Source organism: Acanthochromis polyacanthus, chromosome 15, assembly GCF_021347895.1.
Source record: "Acanthochromis polyacanthus isolate Apoly-LR-REF ecotype Palm Island chromosome 15, KAUST_Apoly_ChrSc, whole genome shotgun sequence".
NCBI classification, from domain to species: Eukaryota; Metazoa; Chordata; class Actinopteri; family Pomacentridae; genus Acanthochromis; species Acanthochromis polyacanthus.
Window position 1 is genome coordinate 37,364,807 of NC_067127.1, and position 16,513 is coordinate 37,381,319.

The 16,513-nt window shown below is 46.2% G+C and overlaps 2 protein-coding genes across 9 annotated transcripts in view; one reads left to right on the forward strand and one right to left on the reverse strand.

Annotated features, from left to right (window-relative positions):
• LOC127537596 (NACHT, LRR and PYD domains-containing protein 14-like) overlaps nucleotides 1-16,513 on the forward strand; it is a 174,209-nt gene that overhangs the window by 102,826 nt on the left and 54,870 nt on the right. The window lies entirely within an intron of this gene.
• LOC127537595 (NACHT, LRR and PYD domains-containing protein 14-like) overlaps nucleotides 1-16,513 on the reverse strand; it is a 133,904-nt gene that overhangs the window by 14,230 nt on the left and 103,161 nt on the right. The gene's annotated exons all lie outside the window — the stretch shown is intronic.

The window sequence follows — 16,513 nt, forward strand, 5'->3', positions numbered from 1 at the left end:
CAGAGGGATTCTGATTCCTGCTGTCCACACTGACTGTCCACTGCTCTCTTCCTAACACAACTCCACTGGAAGGAATCACTTCATAAGCTCAGCTCACACTAAAACAAGCTTCAGCTTCTGACTCACACTAATCAGCTTCCACACTGTTGACAACTAAACTCCTCTTTGACTTCCTGAGGCTCCACTGCAGCTCAGCACAAACACTGTGGAAACACAAACATACTGACTGGATGTGTGGAAGTCACACTGCTGAAGCCTCACATCACTTTCACATCAGCTTTACATTCAGACACACAGCAGGACTGTGGATTCTGTCCTCCATCTGGAACTCTGCAGTCAGCTCATCAGGGCATTTATTCACACTTCAACAATCTCAAACATCTTCACACTGTTTTCAGGAAAATACTCTGAATTTATCAACAAAACTTCAAACTTCAGTCAAGGATTTAAATTGAATATATTGATAAACCATCAACAGTGAACTGACCTGAGAGTCTCCAGTTTACAGTTTGGACTCTGCAGTCCATCACAAAGATGCTTCATTCCTGAATCATGCAGGTCATTCCAGCTCAGGTCCAGTTCTATCAGATGGGAGGGGTTGGACTTCAGAGCTGAGGCCATGACTTCATAGTGACTTTCAAAGAGAGAACGGTGCGTAATTCTGTAATGAGATATAAATGACAAAACATTTTGTTATGAAAGAGGACACTTTATATTTCCTTCATGCATTTGATAGCAGAACATCTGTACTGGTCCTGTGGGACATTTAGTTCTTCACATCGGTGCTTCAGCTGATCTTCTCTCACTGTTTGACTGTTTTCAGTCTTTTAAAGTCACAAAAACTGAATATTGCATGTAACACTGATAATAAAGAACAATATAGTTTAATCAGATAAAACTTAAAATAATGTGAAATAAAAACCAACAACTCAAACTACTTTCGCCGCCAAGAAACAGCGGAGTTATGTGACGATCGGTGTACATTAGTCTGTGAATCTGTCTGTCCGTGTGCAACATTACTCAAAAATGGACCAACAGATTTGGATGAAATTTTCAGGGAAGGTCAGAAACGACACAAGGACCAAGTGATTAGATTTTGGCATTGATGCTGCTTATAGTCTGGATCCACAGATTTGTTAAGTATTTCCCATCGCCAGACATAGCAGCTAGCATGGCACCGCTGTGTCAGTTGCCTGCTGACCATCACATGATTGCCATCCTACTACAAAATGACTGATTCCTTAGTTGGAAATCATACAAGGAACAAAGGATTAAACTGTGGGGTGTTTCTGAGTCCCGCTACATATTTAGGACATGAAAGAAGCAAACCCCAGCCAGACAATGGTGAAGCTCCTGATGTTTCTGTCATGGCTCCTCCCTCTTCTGCTCTGGATCATTCCCTCATGCTTCACGCCGTACTCTGCCACATGGATACCGCTCTCTGTCATACGCACACCGTTCCCCGGACAAACTGGATTGCCCCGCCTGCTCGTCATCTCCGCTCCGCTCTGCACCCCTCCTCCGTCTACTCCCTGTCTGCCTGCTCCTGAGTCCTCACCACAATCCCACCACCGGCTCCCTCAACTCTGCCCATTCCCCGGACACTCTGTGAGTCACCTCCTCTTCCCCTCTTAGTTTAGTTTAGTTTTATCGCGGCCCTAGACCGCCATCCTTAGTTTAGTTTCCCCACTCTGTTTATTCCCCGTGCCTCCCGTTTGATTTTTCTGTGTTATTTTTATTAAACCTTTTGTAAATCATCCACCTGTCTGTCTGTCTGCTGCTTGGGTTCTCCGACCTAGTTCATAACAGAATAATCCAGCCATCTAAGACCCCAGCAGGCACCCCAGATCAGATAGTCTTCCCCTTGATCCCCATAGGCCCCGTTGATTTTTTTTTCGAAACTGATGAGGCGTACAATTACATCAGTGACCTCTACACGCTGTTGGACGTGTGGAGGAATGCCACCGGGCAGGCACCCAGGGACGCAGCGGTGTGGGAGGGGCGCAGAAAGGCTGCGGAGAGGCCGGATTTCATTCCACGCATTCCCTGCAGCCTTCTAGAGTTCCTGAATGCCCCCCTGACCAACCTGCCTAGACACTCCTCTGACAGTCCAATCAATCCTGGTTCCCTGCTAGCCAAGGAGTCAGCCGCCAGAAAATCTGGTCATCGACGACGCAGCTCCAGAAGACACTGTAGCTCCCTAACTCCTGCCCCGGAGCAGCCCTGTGCTATCTCACCTGGAGTACTGGAGGGGCTCCGTGCCACCTCGCCTGTAGTGTTGGAGAGGCTGTGTGCTCAGTTTCTGAGCGGGTCGACGCCTCCTCGTTTCCTGCTGAGGATAGGCCCCGTGCCACCTTACTCCCTGCCACGGAGAGGCCCTGTGCCGCTTCACCCCCGGCAGAGGAGAGGCCCCGTGCCGCTTCCCTCTCTCCTGTCCCTGTGGGGGCCAAAGCCCTGTCCTCTGTTCGAACGGGGGCCATCGTCCTGTCTTCAGTCCATCTGGGGGCCATCGCCTCATCTCCAGTCCTAGTTGGGGCCACCGCCTCGTCTCCTGCTCCTGTGGGGCCCATCGCACCGTCTTCTGCTCCTGTGGGGCCCATCGCAGCACGGAGAGCGGCCTCGGCAGTCGCGAAGAAACTGATGGCCGCTATACCACGTCTTGGGAAGACCAAGGCCGTCGCCTCCGCCCATGTGGCGCTTAACGCCACCATCTCGGGGTTGGAGGGGCTCAGGGCTGCCTATTTGATCTATGGGGAGTCTATGGCTACCTCTACAGATCCCGGGGTACTCGGACCCGTCACCTCACTCCTGGAGTCAGTAAATACTGCCACAACTGTCCTGGAGGGGCTCAATGCTGTCTCACCCCCAGCCGAGAAACAGCCCTGTGCCGCCTCACTCCCTTCTGCGTTCGTGAGGCCCATCGCCACGTCTTCAGTTCCTGTGGGGACCATCACCCCGTTTCCAATTCCTGTGGGGCCCATTGCCCCGTCTCCTGTCCGTGTGGGGGCCGACGCCCTGTCTCCTGTCCGTGTGGGGGCCGACGCCCCGTCTCCTGTCCGTGTGGGGGCCGTCGCCCCGTCTCCCGTCCTTGTAGAGGCCATTGCCCTGTCTTCGGTCCATGTGGGCCCTGCAGCCTTGAAGGAGCCTCAGGCTCCCCCTGCAGCCTTGAAGGAGCCTAAGGCTCCCCCTGCAGCCTTGAAGGAGCCAAAGGCTCCCCCTGCAGCCTTGAAGGAGCCTAAGGCTCCCCCTGCAGCCTTAAAGGAGCCAAAGGCTCCCCCTGCAGCCTTAAAGGAGCCAAAGGCTTCCCCTGCAGCCTTGAGGAAGCTAAAGGCTTCCCCTGCAGCCTTGAAGAGGTTTCCCGACTCTCCTGCAGCCTTGAAGAGGTTTCCCACCTGTCCTGACTCCTTGAAGAGGCCTGACGCCTCCCCTGAGTCCTTGAAGAGGCCTGATGCCTCCCCTGAGTCCTTGAAGAGGCCTGATGCCTCCCCTGAGTCCTTGAAGAGGCCTGATGCCTCCCCTGCGTCCTTGAAGAGGTGTGATGCCTCCCCTGAGTCCTTGAAGAGGCGTGATGCCTCCCCTGAGTCCTTGAAGAGGCTCCACACCTCCCCTGAATCCTTGAAGAGGCAAGGTGCCTCCTCTGCAGCCTTGATGAGGCGAAATGCCTTCCTTGAGTATTTGAAGAGGTGTAGCGCCTCCCCCCGAGCCCTAAAGAGGCATTACGCTTACCCTGAATTCTTAAAGGGGCGTGGCACCTCCCCTGCAGCCTTGAAGGGGCATAGTTCTTCCCTGGCAGCCTTGAGGAGGAGTAGCGTCTCCCCCGAACTCAGAAGAGGCTTAGCGCCTCCCCACCAGCCCTGAAAAGGACTAACGCCACTCCAACACCACGTGGCACCCCTACAGTGGCCTCCCCAATTAGTTTCCCTGCAGTAGAGGTCTCCTTAGCCCCTTGTCCAGTTCAGCCCCCTGAAAGATCCCCAGTCCCGTATCCAGTTCAGTCCTCAGTTTCACCCCTGGAAGGGTCCCCAGTCCCAGATCTAGTCCTGTGCCCCAAGGGGTCCCCTGTCCCATAGCTAGCTCAGTCCCCAGTCCCGCTCCCGGGGAGGTCTCCAATCCTGAGTCCAGTCCTGTCCCCAGTACTGCCCCCTGAAGAGCCCCCAGTCCAGTCCCCAATTCCGTTCCCCGAGGAGTCCCCAGTCCCAGATCCAGCTCTGCCCCCCGTGGGGTCCCCACGGGGGTTCTCCCACCTAGTTCATAACAGTTTCACAAAGCCTTTATTTACGTTCAGCCGTCAGCCTTATTTTGAACACTAATTCAGCTTTCTGTCCTTTAGTGACCCTTGACCCCATAAAAGGTGTTTTCACTGCAGGCTTGCTCCCAGAGCATTCAGCACACCCTGTTCTATGACTTTATGCACTTTGGTGCACTTTGATTGATGTTCTCATACTGTTTTTCATTCATTTTACATTTCCATCTTAAAAAAGGCCCCTGTTCCAGTGTCTTTTTTGCTCCTATTTTGCCATTGTAGGTCCTGGTGGTCTGAAAACATACACCAGTATTGCTTTAGGACCCAATATCAAGCATGTGCAGGTTGGTCCAAATTGGTCAAAGAATCTGTGAGATTTTGACCTTAATTGGCCTTTTGGACATTAAAGGGGCACACAGTGTGTCCTCTGCTTGTCTTGAATCATAAATCAACGTCAGTAAATTTCTCACTCCTTAATGAGAGATGTAAACGAGATGCCATATTTATTCAATATTCATTACGGTACTGGATGGTTTAAAAAAAAAAAAACTTTATTGCACTATGTCAGTGAACAAAACAAACAATGAACACCGGACCATGATGTATGGATTGTACTTTATTTCATGGGGAAAAAAGGTATTTAATAGGCTGCATAAACACACCCACCAGGAAATTACGTCAATTTGTTGATTCTCTAATTAATCGAAATCCAAAATATTGAAAAAAACTGATGCAATGTGTCTTTATTCGTTAAAAGACAGGACATTGTAATTGTAAGATGTCATTGATGTACACCTGCATTTTGTGCTTCATGGTGCTAGGTGTGCTGTTTGCATGTTGGACATTGTTTTACACAGACACCACCGAAGAAGAAAGGTGCCGGAAGTGCAGCTTTCACAACCACCATAGCAACGGCTAGATCGCTGTGCGCTGACTGGTGTATGGATGAGCTCAACAAATGATTGCGGTAAAAGCATGTTCATGGAAATAAATACAATGCAACAATACAAAAATAAACACACCACTTGGTTTTGTCTGTGGTTTCGTCGTCCTACTCAACCACCATAACGGTAGAAAAGGTGACACTGTCACAATTTAATGCCGTGATGTGAAATTCAGCTTAAAAACAAACCAAACCAAAGATCATTTCCTATAACTGAATGGATAATGTGAAAGTGTTATATATATTTTTCGCTAAAAATGTCATCAAAATGGTTTTCTGTCCAAACTATCTTAAAATAATGCATTTTCCACGGAAAATAAAAGGAATGGCCGCCATGTTTTTATTTTGAGAAGCCTGCAGCAAGCAGTCACGTGACCCTTCGTCAGACCAACAGAAAAGAATTGGGGGGAAAAGCGTTACAATCTCACAATTTTCAGGCCCAAATTGTGAGATTGTAACGTTTTGCATTGTGGACCAACGTGATTATGTCACAATTTGATGTTCAGGTTTTAGTATTAACAATTTAAAAAGATAATATTCTGAATAAAGCTTCTAACCGGCATGGGGGAAATGAGCTCTATAATGTACCTGCTGTGCCTACTGGGCATTAATAGCATTGGATCAACTAAATGAATAGATGATCACAACAGTAGGGACCTACTGGCCCATTTCTGTGGGATGATTGTATCAGGATTGAGCCTATTCAATAGTATGACAGAAACCAGATCGGGTGGAGTCATTTACATGTGATTCGGTATTCATACATAACATTCACATGCATAACACATGCCTGTACTCAGCACAAGGTCATTTGTTATTAAAGCTTTCATCCGTCGGAAATGATACAGAGTAGCCTTGGTGGAGTACTGCGCTCTCTGAGTGCTTTTCTAGTTCAGATTCAGTTCACATCAATGACAGCAAGAATTCCTTCAATCATTTCTGTCAGACTTCAGAAATGTTTGTTAATGACACAGATCTGATGTTAAACTGAAGAGAAGAGAAATAATCTGATCAAATCTTTGTGTCTGGTCAGAAAATATTTCAGAACCTCCTCATGTGATCAGAACTTTACTGCTTCACTGAAAACTGTAAAATGCTTCCACATAAAGAACCTCTACAGTTCTTCATGAGTTTCAGCAGATCTGCATGTTTCCTCCATCAGCCAAAGGAAGAACCTCAGAAGAACAAACTCTCTGATGCAAAAATTATTAGAATGAAACAGAAAAACTGTCTTCATTCATTTATCAGCTTCAAACACAAGAACATGAAAAATCCACATTTCCAGCATTTGAAGCAGCTGAAGAACATCTGAGACTAAACACAGCTGACATGATGTTTGAAATAAACAAGAGGAACGTTAAGACGAAAGAGATGTTCCAGTGAGAACATGGAAAGAACTGAACTACTGATCTACTCTGACTGATCATGTTCATCACATCTGGACTCACCGAGCCTTTCTGCAGTTCCTCACAGCTGGAAGCAGTCTCCGTTTTCCCTCCACTGATGTTTTGTACTTGTCCAGGTCCAACTCCTCCAGAACCTCCTCTGACATCTGCAGCATGTAGGCCAAAGCTGAGCACTGGATCTCAGAGAGGAACTTCTCTGATCTGTTCTCTGACTGCAGGAACTCTTGGATCTCCTGATGTACTGAGAGATCCTTCATCTCCATCAGACAGTGGAAGATGTTGATGCTTCTGTCTGGAGACATTTCTTCACTGTTCATCTTCTTCAGGTTGTTGATGATTCTCTGGATCATTTCTGGATGGTTCTCTGTCGGACCCAGCAGACCTCCTAAGAGTCTCTGGTTGGACTCCAGACAGAGGCCATGAAGGAAGCGAACAAACAGGTCCAGGTGACCATTTTTACAGAAGAGAGATTTCTCCATGACTTTGTTCAGGAACACATCCAGAGTGTCTCTGTTCTTGTCTTTCCAGTCTTCTCCCAGGAAGTCCTCCAGAACCTTCTCCTTCCTGTTGGTGTAACAGTGGAACATGTAGACTGCAGCCAGAAACTCCTGAACGCTCAGATGGACGAAGCAGAACACCTTGTCCTGGTACAGTCCTCTCTCCTCTTTAAAGATCTGTGTGAACACTCCTGAGTACACTGAGGCTGCTTCCACATCGATGCCACACTCTGTCAGGTCGGACTCATAGAAGATCAGGTTTCCTCTCTGCAGCTGAATAAAAGCCAGTTTTCCCAGAGACTCAATCATCCTCCTGCTCTCTTCACTCCAGTGTGGATCTGTCTCAGCTCCTCCATCATACTTGACCTTCTTCACTTTGGTCTGAACCACCAGGTGGTGGATGAACATCTCAGTCAGGGTTCTGGGCAGCTCTCCTCCCTCTGTGCTTCTCAGCAGCTTCTCCAGAACTGTAGCAGTGATCCAGCAGAACACTGGGATATGGCACATGATGTGTAGGCTTCGTGATGTCTTCATGTGGGAGATGATGCTGCTGGCCTGCGTCTTATCTCTGAATCTCTTCCTGAAGTACTCCTCCTTCTGTGGGTCGGTGAATCCTCTGATCTCCGTCACCATGTCCACACAGTCAGGAGAGATCTGATTGGCTGCTGCAGGTCGTGTGGTTATCCAGAGGCGAGCAGAGGGAAGCAGCTTCCCCCTGATCAGGTTTGTCAGCAGCACATCCACTGAGGTGGACTCTCTAACATCAGTCAGGACCTCATTGTTGTGGAAGTCCAGAGGAAGGCGACACTCATCCAGACCGTCAAAGATCAAGACAACCTGGAAGTATTCAAAGCTGCAGATTCCTGCTGCTTTGGTTTCACTGAAGAAGTGATGAACAAGTTCCATCAAACTGAACTTTCTCTCTTTCAGCACATTCAGCTCTCTGAAAGTCAATGGAAACATGAAGTGGATGTCCTGGTTGCTTTTGCCTTCAGCCCAGTCCAGAGTTAACTTCTGTGTTAACACTGTTTTCCCGATGCCAGCCACTCCCTGTGTCATCACTGTTCTGATTGGTTCATCTCTTCCAGGTGAGCCTTTAAAGATGTCTTCTGCTCTGATGCTTCTTTCTGCTCTGTCTGCTTTCCTGGATGCTGCTTCAATCTGTCTGACCTCATGTTCATCATTGACCTCTGCAGTCCCTCCCTCTGTGATGTACAGCTCTGTGTAGATCTCATTCAGGAGGGTCGGCTGTCCTGCTTTAGCGATGCCCTCAAACACTCTCTGGAACTTCTTCTTCAGAGAAGACTTAAGTTCACGTCGACAAACTCCAGCAGAAAGTTCTGAATGAAAACACAAGAAAGAAGCAGTGAAGTAGAAGTGACCTGGATATTAAAGCACCAAAGTAGCAATAAAGTGAAGGTGACAGTTTGTCCCCTAAAGACTGATTGTGTGAAGATATTCTGAGACTTTAGTAAATGTTCTGTTGATCAGCAGCTTCAGTCTTTACAAAAATCCTCTTACTGCTCTGCAGACAGTCAGCCAGCTTCTCCTGCTTCATCCTCCTCAGGAACAACACTGTGATCTGCTCAAACATCTCTCTGCTGCTCCTCTGATCTTCACCATCACCCTCCAACTCCTCCTCATCCTCCCTCTGACTCTCTGAGCATTCTGGGTAATCTGGACTCACAAGCTTCTGCATCTTCTTCAGTTCCTTCTTCACAAAAGTCACCATGTTGTCCTCCAGCAGCTGGAACAGAGAAATGTGTCAATGAGTCCATCAGAGTCAAATCATGGAGCCAAACATCAGATCCATGTTGGACACACTGACAGTCCACTGGTCTACAAAGAGCAACATGGAGACGCCTGAACACAACAGATGGAGAACAACTTGTTGTCCATGAACTCACCATGAATATGGAGTCCAGGTGATGCTGCTGGACAGACTGAGCTCTGGGAACCTCTGAGTTCTGCTGCTCCACTCTGTGGATCAACATCAACAGTTAGATCTCAGTACGTCTGTCCACACAGAGACAAACACCAGCTACCACACCATCAACGTCTTCAGGAGACTCTAAAAATGGAACCAGTTATCTCCACATTTAAACCTCATCATGTCTCCCCTCGCTGTGACGTGGACGTTCACAACAGACACAAAGACTTTGGATTTAAGAGCAGGTCGGACAACACGTCGTACAAACTGGTTCTGTTCTACAATAAGTGACTCTTTCTGTCAGTCCCAGCTTACATCTGATCAGTAGATGGATGGACGTCTTTAAAGGTCATGAATTCATCCTTTGACTGGTCGCTCTTGAAGGACAGACAGCTGGGTTCAGGACAGTCTGGTCTCTGCTGCTGGATCCTGAAACAAAAGCAGAACAGATAAAAACTGATGGAAAACATCTTCAAGCTGTTAATAAACAAAACAACAATCTTGAGTCTGAAATGTCTTTCTGTCACTTTTACTGTCTCACCTTCCATCTGCACATCGTCTGAAACAAGGAGGAGACTCCTTTGACCAGTCACTCTTCATGGACACACAGCTGGATCCAGGTCCAGGTCCAGGTCCAGTAGAGTGTGTGTTCTGCTGCTCTGGGCTTCAACACACAGAGCTGTGAGTGTGAATAATGACAGCAGTGATGTGATGCTGAGCTCTGACACTTAGAGATGATCATCTCACCTCTGAGCTTTGCTCTGGTTCTCATCTCCACACAGAGATCTTTTAGAGGGAGGGACTCCCTCCTCTCTGTCCTCACACTGATCCATAGTAGATAAACAACAACCTGCTGGGAGAGTCATACATTAGTTCTCCTCCTTCCTCTCAGTCACATGACAAACACACTCAGCTCTGATTGGAGGAAACCTGTCCAGCTTTGGACAGCTGCTTCACCTCAACACTCCATCTAAAAACTGAAAAACTCTTCAACATCTGACATGTTTCTCTCTGTCCAAGTCCACTATATCCAATCCAATTCAATGCAGCTTTATTCGTATAACACTTTTAACAACCACCAATTAACCCAAAGTGCTGTACATACATGTACACAGAACAAGGCAAATAAAATCAGCACTAAAAGCAAATACAATAAAAATACACAATCAATGCACTAAAAACAAATAAAATCAGAGATACATAATAAAAGAACTAAAAACAAGTAGAATCACAAAATAAAAGGCACTAAAAAACTAACAAAACCCGAAACACACAATAAAGGCCCTAAAACATAAATAAAATCAGTGTCTCATGCTGGATTGAAAGCCAGGGAATAAAAGTGCGTTTTAAGATGGGTCTTAAAAATGGACAGGGAAAGAGCCTGTCTAAGGTGCAAGGGCAACTTGTTCCATAAAATTGGTGCAACCACAGAGAAGGCTGTGTCCCCTCTGAGCTTCCATTTTGACTTTGGTGTGCATAGGAGCAGCTGAAATCTCTGAACGGTGTGCCACAAGGCGAGTCATTTGCGATCAGGAAAAGCAAGAAAGAGGAGGTTTTTGTTGAGTTTATGCTACAGTTGTGAGATATGGTACATAGTGAGGGTTGAAGAATTGGACATCGGAGGAAAAGAAGGTAAATTGGACATGAAATTAATATTTTTATGGGTCAAAAAGTTTTGATCATCAACATGTTTCAGGTACAGGTTTTTAAATGGCCAAATGCATATATACATGAAAATGTGTCTTCACCCCTGACTGCCTGTTTTTACGAAAAGAACATTAAATTTTGATCTGAAAGTTTAGCAAAATGATATAGACTCACACTTTGTGATGATATTTATATTCAGGATTTAGACTTAAACAGGTCCAGATGCTCAGAGCAGCCGAGGAGGAGTGTAAAAACGATGAAAATAACAACATACATCAGCCCGGTCTCACGGGGATTCGTGAAACTGTCACATCAGTTTTTGTTTCGGTTTCGTGCGCACCAACACGATGTCGTCATGTTTTTCGTGCCGCTCACCACGAGCGAAACCCGCTGTGGTAATCACATCTGAAAGTGGTTTATACCGGCGGATTCATGACGATCTAAGCTGTCCACCGGTGTTTGCGGCCGCCATTGCGGCCGCCGCTTCGGCCGCCGGACATTCTTTAAATTCCTATGCAAATTCGGCGGATTCATGACGATTTAAGCTGTCCATCGGCGTTTGCGGCTGCCGCCGCAGCAGCCATTGCAGCCGCCAGACATCCGGTTGCAGCAGCGGCCGCAGCCGCGGCCGCAAACGCCAATGGACAGCTTAAATCGTCATGAATCCGCCGGTATAAACCACTTTCAGATGTGATCCGGCCGCTGTTGTGGCCGGATGTCCGGCGGCCGCAATGGCGGCCGCAGTGGCGGCCGCAAACACCGATGGACAGCTTAGATCGTCATGAATCCGCCGAATTTGCATAGGAATTTAAAGAATGTGCGGCGGCCGAAGCGGCGGCCGAAGCGGCGGCCGCAGCGGCGGCCACAAACGCCGATGGACAGCTTAGATCGTCATAAATCCGCCGGTATAAACCACTTTCAGATGTGATTACCACAGCGGGGTTCGCTCGTGGTGAGCGGCACGAAAAACATGACGACATCGTGTTGGTGCGCACGAAACCGAAACAAAAACTGACGTGACAGTTTCATGAATCCCCGTGAGACCGTGTTGCATACATACATATAAGTAGAAATAAAATCGTTAAAATGAAACTGTTTAATTGAGCATTTTTTTTACCTCAAAATGCACCAGAATGCAGGAAAATGACTCCATTTTTCTGCTATCACTGACACAGAAAATTGTGGCTTTTTGTGGCTCATGTTATTCTTATGAGTGAGCCACAGTGGCTCTTCATTTAAAATTCCTAGTGCAAGCATAGACGGGGGGAACCTGAAGGCTTAATATGGCAAACCACGTCTTCCAAAAGCGACAGAGTCACCGGCTCAACCTGATTGAAAACAGTAGAACGGGGAACAGCAGAACAGAGGATAGAAGCAGAGTGGTCAAGGACAGGAGCTACGATGAGAGCCCTTGCAGTGGCCACCTTATCAATAAAAAAGTCTAAAAAGTCATGACACATTTCAGGAAAGGCTTCAAAACAGGCAGCCTTAGGAGCATTTAGGACAGAATTCATGGTCTTGAATAATACACATGGGTTATGACGGCTCAACATTATAATATTTGAAAAGTGTTCAGTTTTAGCCTCTTTGACAGTGGTCTGGTAATGATGCCAGCAGTCTCTTAAAGGGGAACTTCGGTTTTTTTCAACCTGGGGTCTGTTTCCATATGTAGTGTCTACAGATACGGACCCGTACCTGTAGCCTGTGGGCTACGGATACGGCACTTTCCATTTGCCAGACAGATACGGACCCGTACGCGAGTCTCGCGAGCCAAGAAGCTGCTAACCACTGCAAACTGTTGAAAGGTAAGCAAAGGTTAAGGTTAGGGTTAGTGTTAGGGTCAGGTTTAGGGTCCGTACCTGTAGTACCGATGCTATGGGTCCGTACCGCTAGCGTCTACCGGGAGTCGCGTGACCAGATCTCGCATATCTGATTGGCAAATGGCAAGTGCAGTATCCGTAGTCCACAGGCTACGGGTACGGGTCCGTACCTCTAGCAACAACCGTTTCCATATGTAATTTCATACATGTGAGTGATGGAGAAATGAATTTTCGACATAGCTCCAGTATGCAGCCAGGCAGGCAGCTTAGCAGCTCAGCTAGCGAAAAGTATGGGGCAACTGCCCCCCCCCTCTTCAAAGTCCGCCCTTACGTGCTTTTGCCACACACTGACCGGCTTGGATAGTCTCAACGAGTGTCCCACAACATACGAGAGATGAGAAGTGAACGAAAACCTCCACATTACCTGGCGATCACTCTTTGTTGTGGTCTGTATCCAAATCTCGCTAGAAAGCAAATCTCGTTCCGAAATTGCACGATATCTCGCGCCCGGTGGGGGGAAACAGCTGTTTGCCTCAGGAGACAGAGAGACGAGTGGAGCGATTTTGTGTCGGATTACAGAACAGTTAGTTTTTTCTAAACCTGGTAAAACTAATGGGTTGTCAGTGCGCATTTCCGAGTTGTAGGAACAGAATGGTGCGCTACACTTCGTGCAGCTTTCACAGACTACTGTACTCGGAGAAGGAAATGTTATGGGAGACGCCAGCGTGTCGTCATTTGCTATGGTCACGTGGTACAAGACGACTACTGGTTGGCAAGAACTGGCAGTAACATAACGGCTTGCTACGAGAACGGTATCGGGTTTGAAACAAATACGTAAAGTTATCGCTTTTCATGAATGAAATTGCACATGTATTTACCACAATGGTAATATCGTGTGTAGTTGTTGCTTGTACGAAGCATTTTGAGAAGGGATCAGGCTTGAAATTTCACCGAATACCGATTTCAGGAGAGAGAAGATGGCGGTGGCTTCAGCCATCAACAGGAAAATTTGTACCCCAGTAAGCAGCAGAGATCGTGTTTGTGGCTCCCACTTTTCTTCAGGTAAACTATTCAACAGTGTATCATGTTTAGTATGTCCAACTTTGAGCTTATTTACCAAAAGATATTGATTTAGTGTCGCATCCTTCGCGTGAAGCGATCTCTACACTTTGGGTTTGGTTCAGTGTTGTCATGTGTTACCGATCCCTTTTTAGGCTATCAAAGTGTACTAAAGTCGAATGAAGCATATTCAATAACATCTCCTTAAGCCAGCAGCCTCCTATTTGTAACCATATTTGTTTCTGTATGCGTCTAGTGATCGTTTTTTTTTAGAATTGTCCTATTTTCGATCACCAATGCTGTGGGTCTGTTACTGTTACATAGAAGCCATACAGCAGACAAAAATACAGCAACTTCTTGACGTTTCTTTGACATCTTGTTGAAGATTAACAGAAGATATATTATTTTTAATTCATAATTATATATTTTTGGGTGGGTGAACTGCCCAGCGGTGTCAATCAAGTAAAAATAAATGTCGGTGAAGGAAATGTCCGGCCACAATGAAGGATCGTCAACCCACCCAGTCTTCAAATTGTAGGGATCTGGCAAGGTTTCACTGTTTCCCTGATATATCAGCTTACTCACGTATATTTGTCGGGCCTCAGGTGATAAGGATTGAGCATAATCAGACAATTTCACGGAAGGATAGTTATCAGCCATTGTTCCTCTGGTTCCTTTTGCCAACCAGCGCGGTAATCACGTGACTTCGTGACGTCACTGTTTGTAAACACTGGCGTCTCCCATAGTTGTGGCTAAATGTTTTACAAATGGACCCTGACACTCCAGTTGATGCACTTCAACGTGCCGACCACAGAGTCTGCAGCGACCATTTTGACCGGGATGATTACTGCAGATCAAAGAGGCGAGCAAATCCCAAACACGTTTTTTTGAGGAAAAGTGCAGTTCCTAGATGGGAGACCCATGCTGCAGGCGGAGTGCAGGTACGTTATTAGCTAATGTTTTGTGTGCCTCCCAACAGCAGTTTAGTTTATATCTGTTTATCACGGTTTGTTTTGATTCTTACCGTAAGTTGGGAGGCGGAACTAATTGCAGCCGTACCTGTGTATTAGTACTAGTCAGTGCAGTGAACGTTTTCACAATCCAGCAGATCAAAAACAAAAAGTAAAGAGAAAGTAAGAATTGCAATCATGAGTTGTACAGTAATAATCTTATCATTTGGCTATGAAAACAATGTTTTAGGACGCTGATGGTGCTGACTGTTCACAAGCAATGGAATTTGCTGCAGTTCCACAATCCACTCCAGTAAAAAGTAGACACAGAGCAGATGAAGAACCATGTCCTAAACTGTCATCTGGCTTGAAACTTATTCTGTCAAGTCCTCATCAGACCACACCTCGCACCAAGCCTTCATTATCTGGAACATATCATGCACTACCTCCCTCTTGGGCACAATCCATGGTAAGTTTAGCTGTGCTAACACCTTTTCTGAACAATTCAACTATCACCATACAACTTCAACATTCCTGGAAAGACAGTCAGTCAGTGCATATTGTTATTGTGTGTACAACAGACTGTACCTGCACCAACTGCAGATTTGACTGTCCCTCGCACAGAAACTGAACATTTATCACATGTGAGTAGTATGGCTTTTAGTCAACTTTGTAAAAGAAAAGAAGTGTCAAGATTTTACAACTATCCTGTTTCTTCAGACTCAACAGGAAGATGCAGCAGAACCCGTTTTGATTGACATGAGCATGAGCTTTGAGAAAATGAGTATTCATGATCCAACAGACAGCAGTTTTGCACCTCTCAGCACCACCTCATCTTCTGCCTCTGCCTCAGCTAGCCCCCCTGGAGATGCACCAAAAGGATGGGCAGAGAAAAAATGGCTGGCCAATGAGTCAAAACTCATGGAACTTTTTAATAGGTGCAGCCAATGTGGGTGTGCCATCATTGAAAAGAAAGTGACAACAGGATCAAGGCAAATAAAAATAGAGTGGAACTGCCTGAATGGACACTCAGGAAAGTGGGCATCCTGCCCTGATAGAAGAGGGATGGCAGAAAATAATCTTTTTGTATCTGCAGCTGTTCTTTTTACCGGAGCTACATACACCACCATTGCAGAGTGGGCTGGACAACTAAATGTCCAAATTCCAAAGCCAACTCAGTTTTATGCCATTCAGTCAACTTACCTCATTCCAGTCATCCAGCATGCATACAGAGACCAACATGAAAAAATCATGGAGCGTCTCATAACATCTGGAAAGAAAACTGAACTCTGTGGTGACGCAAGATGTGCTAGCCCAGGTAAAAAGTTTTCCTCTATAAAATTGTAATGTTTTGTATGTCATTGTAATTTCAGAAAATAACCACTTTTTTCTCACCAAGTTATAGCAGCAAATATTCAACGTACTCATTCCAAGACAATGACACAAAAGACATTGTGCATTTTGAATTGGTTCAGGTAATTCACCAAGAAACAGTCACTAAACATAATATAGCATATGTTTCAAATCCAGTTTGACTGGTTGTCTAAATCTGTGGGTGTCATATATGATGACACATCGTTATGCTGTAGGGTACAGAGGCATCCAGCTCAGTGGCAATGGAGGGGATGGGCTTCCAGAGGGGCTGAACTACTTGCTACATATGGGTGTGGATGTTGGTGTTATGACAACAGACAGGTCGCCATCTGTCAGAAAAACCATGAAGGAAACATACAGCAACATCCTCCATGAATTTGACCCGTGGCATGTCAACAAAAGTAAGAAAATGTGTGCAAACAAATACAATTTTACGTTTCATGTAATGCTGTTTACATCGTCCTGTTGGAACTATGAACAATGTGGGATGCCTCTTTGTTATTGTTGTTTCAATTAGGTGTGAAAAAGAAACTTGTGGCTGCTTCAAAGAAGACACAAAACAAAGATCTGCAACCATGGCTCAAATAACCACCTTTACTGGTCATGGAGCTCATCTAAAGGTGATCAAGAGGTAACACTGATAT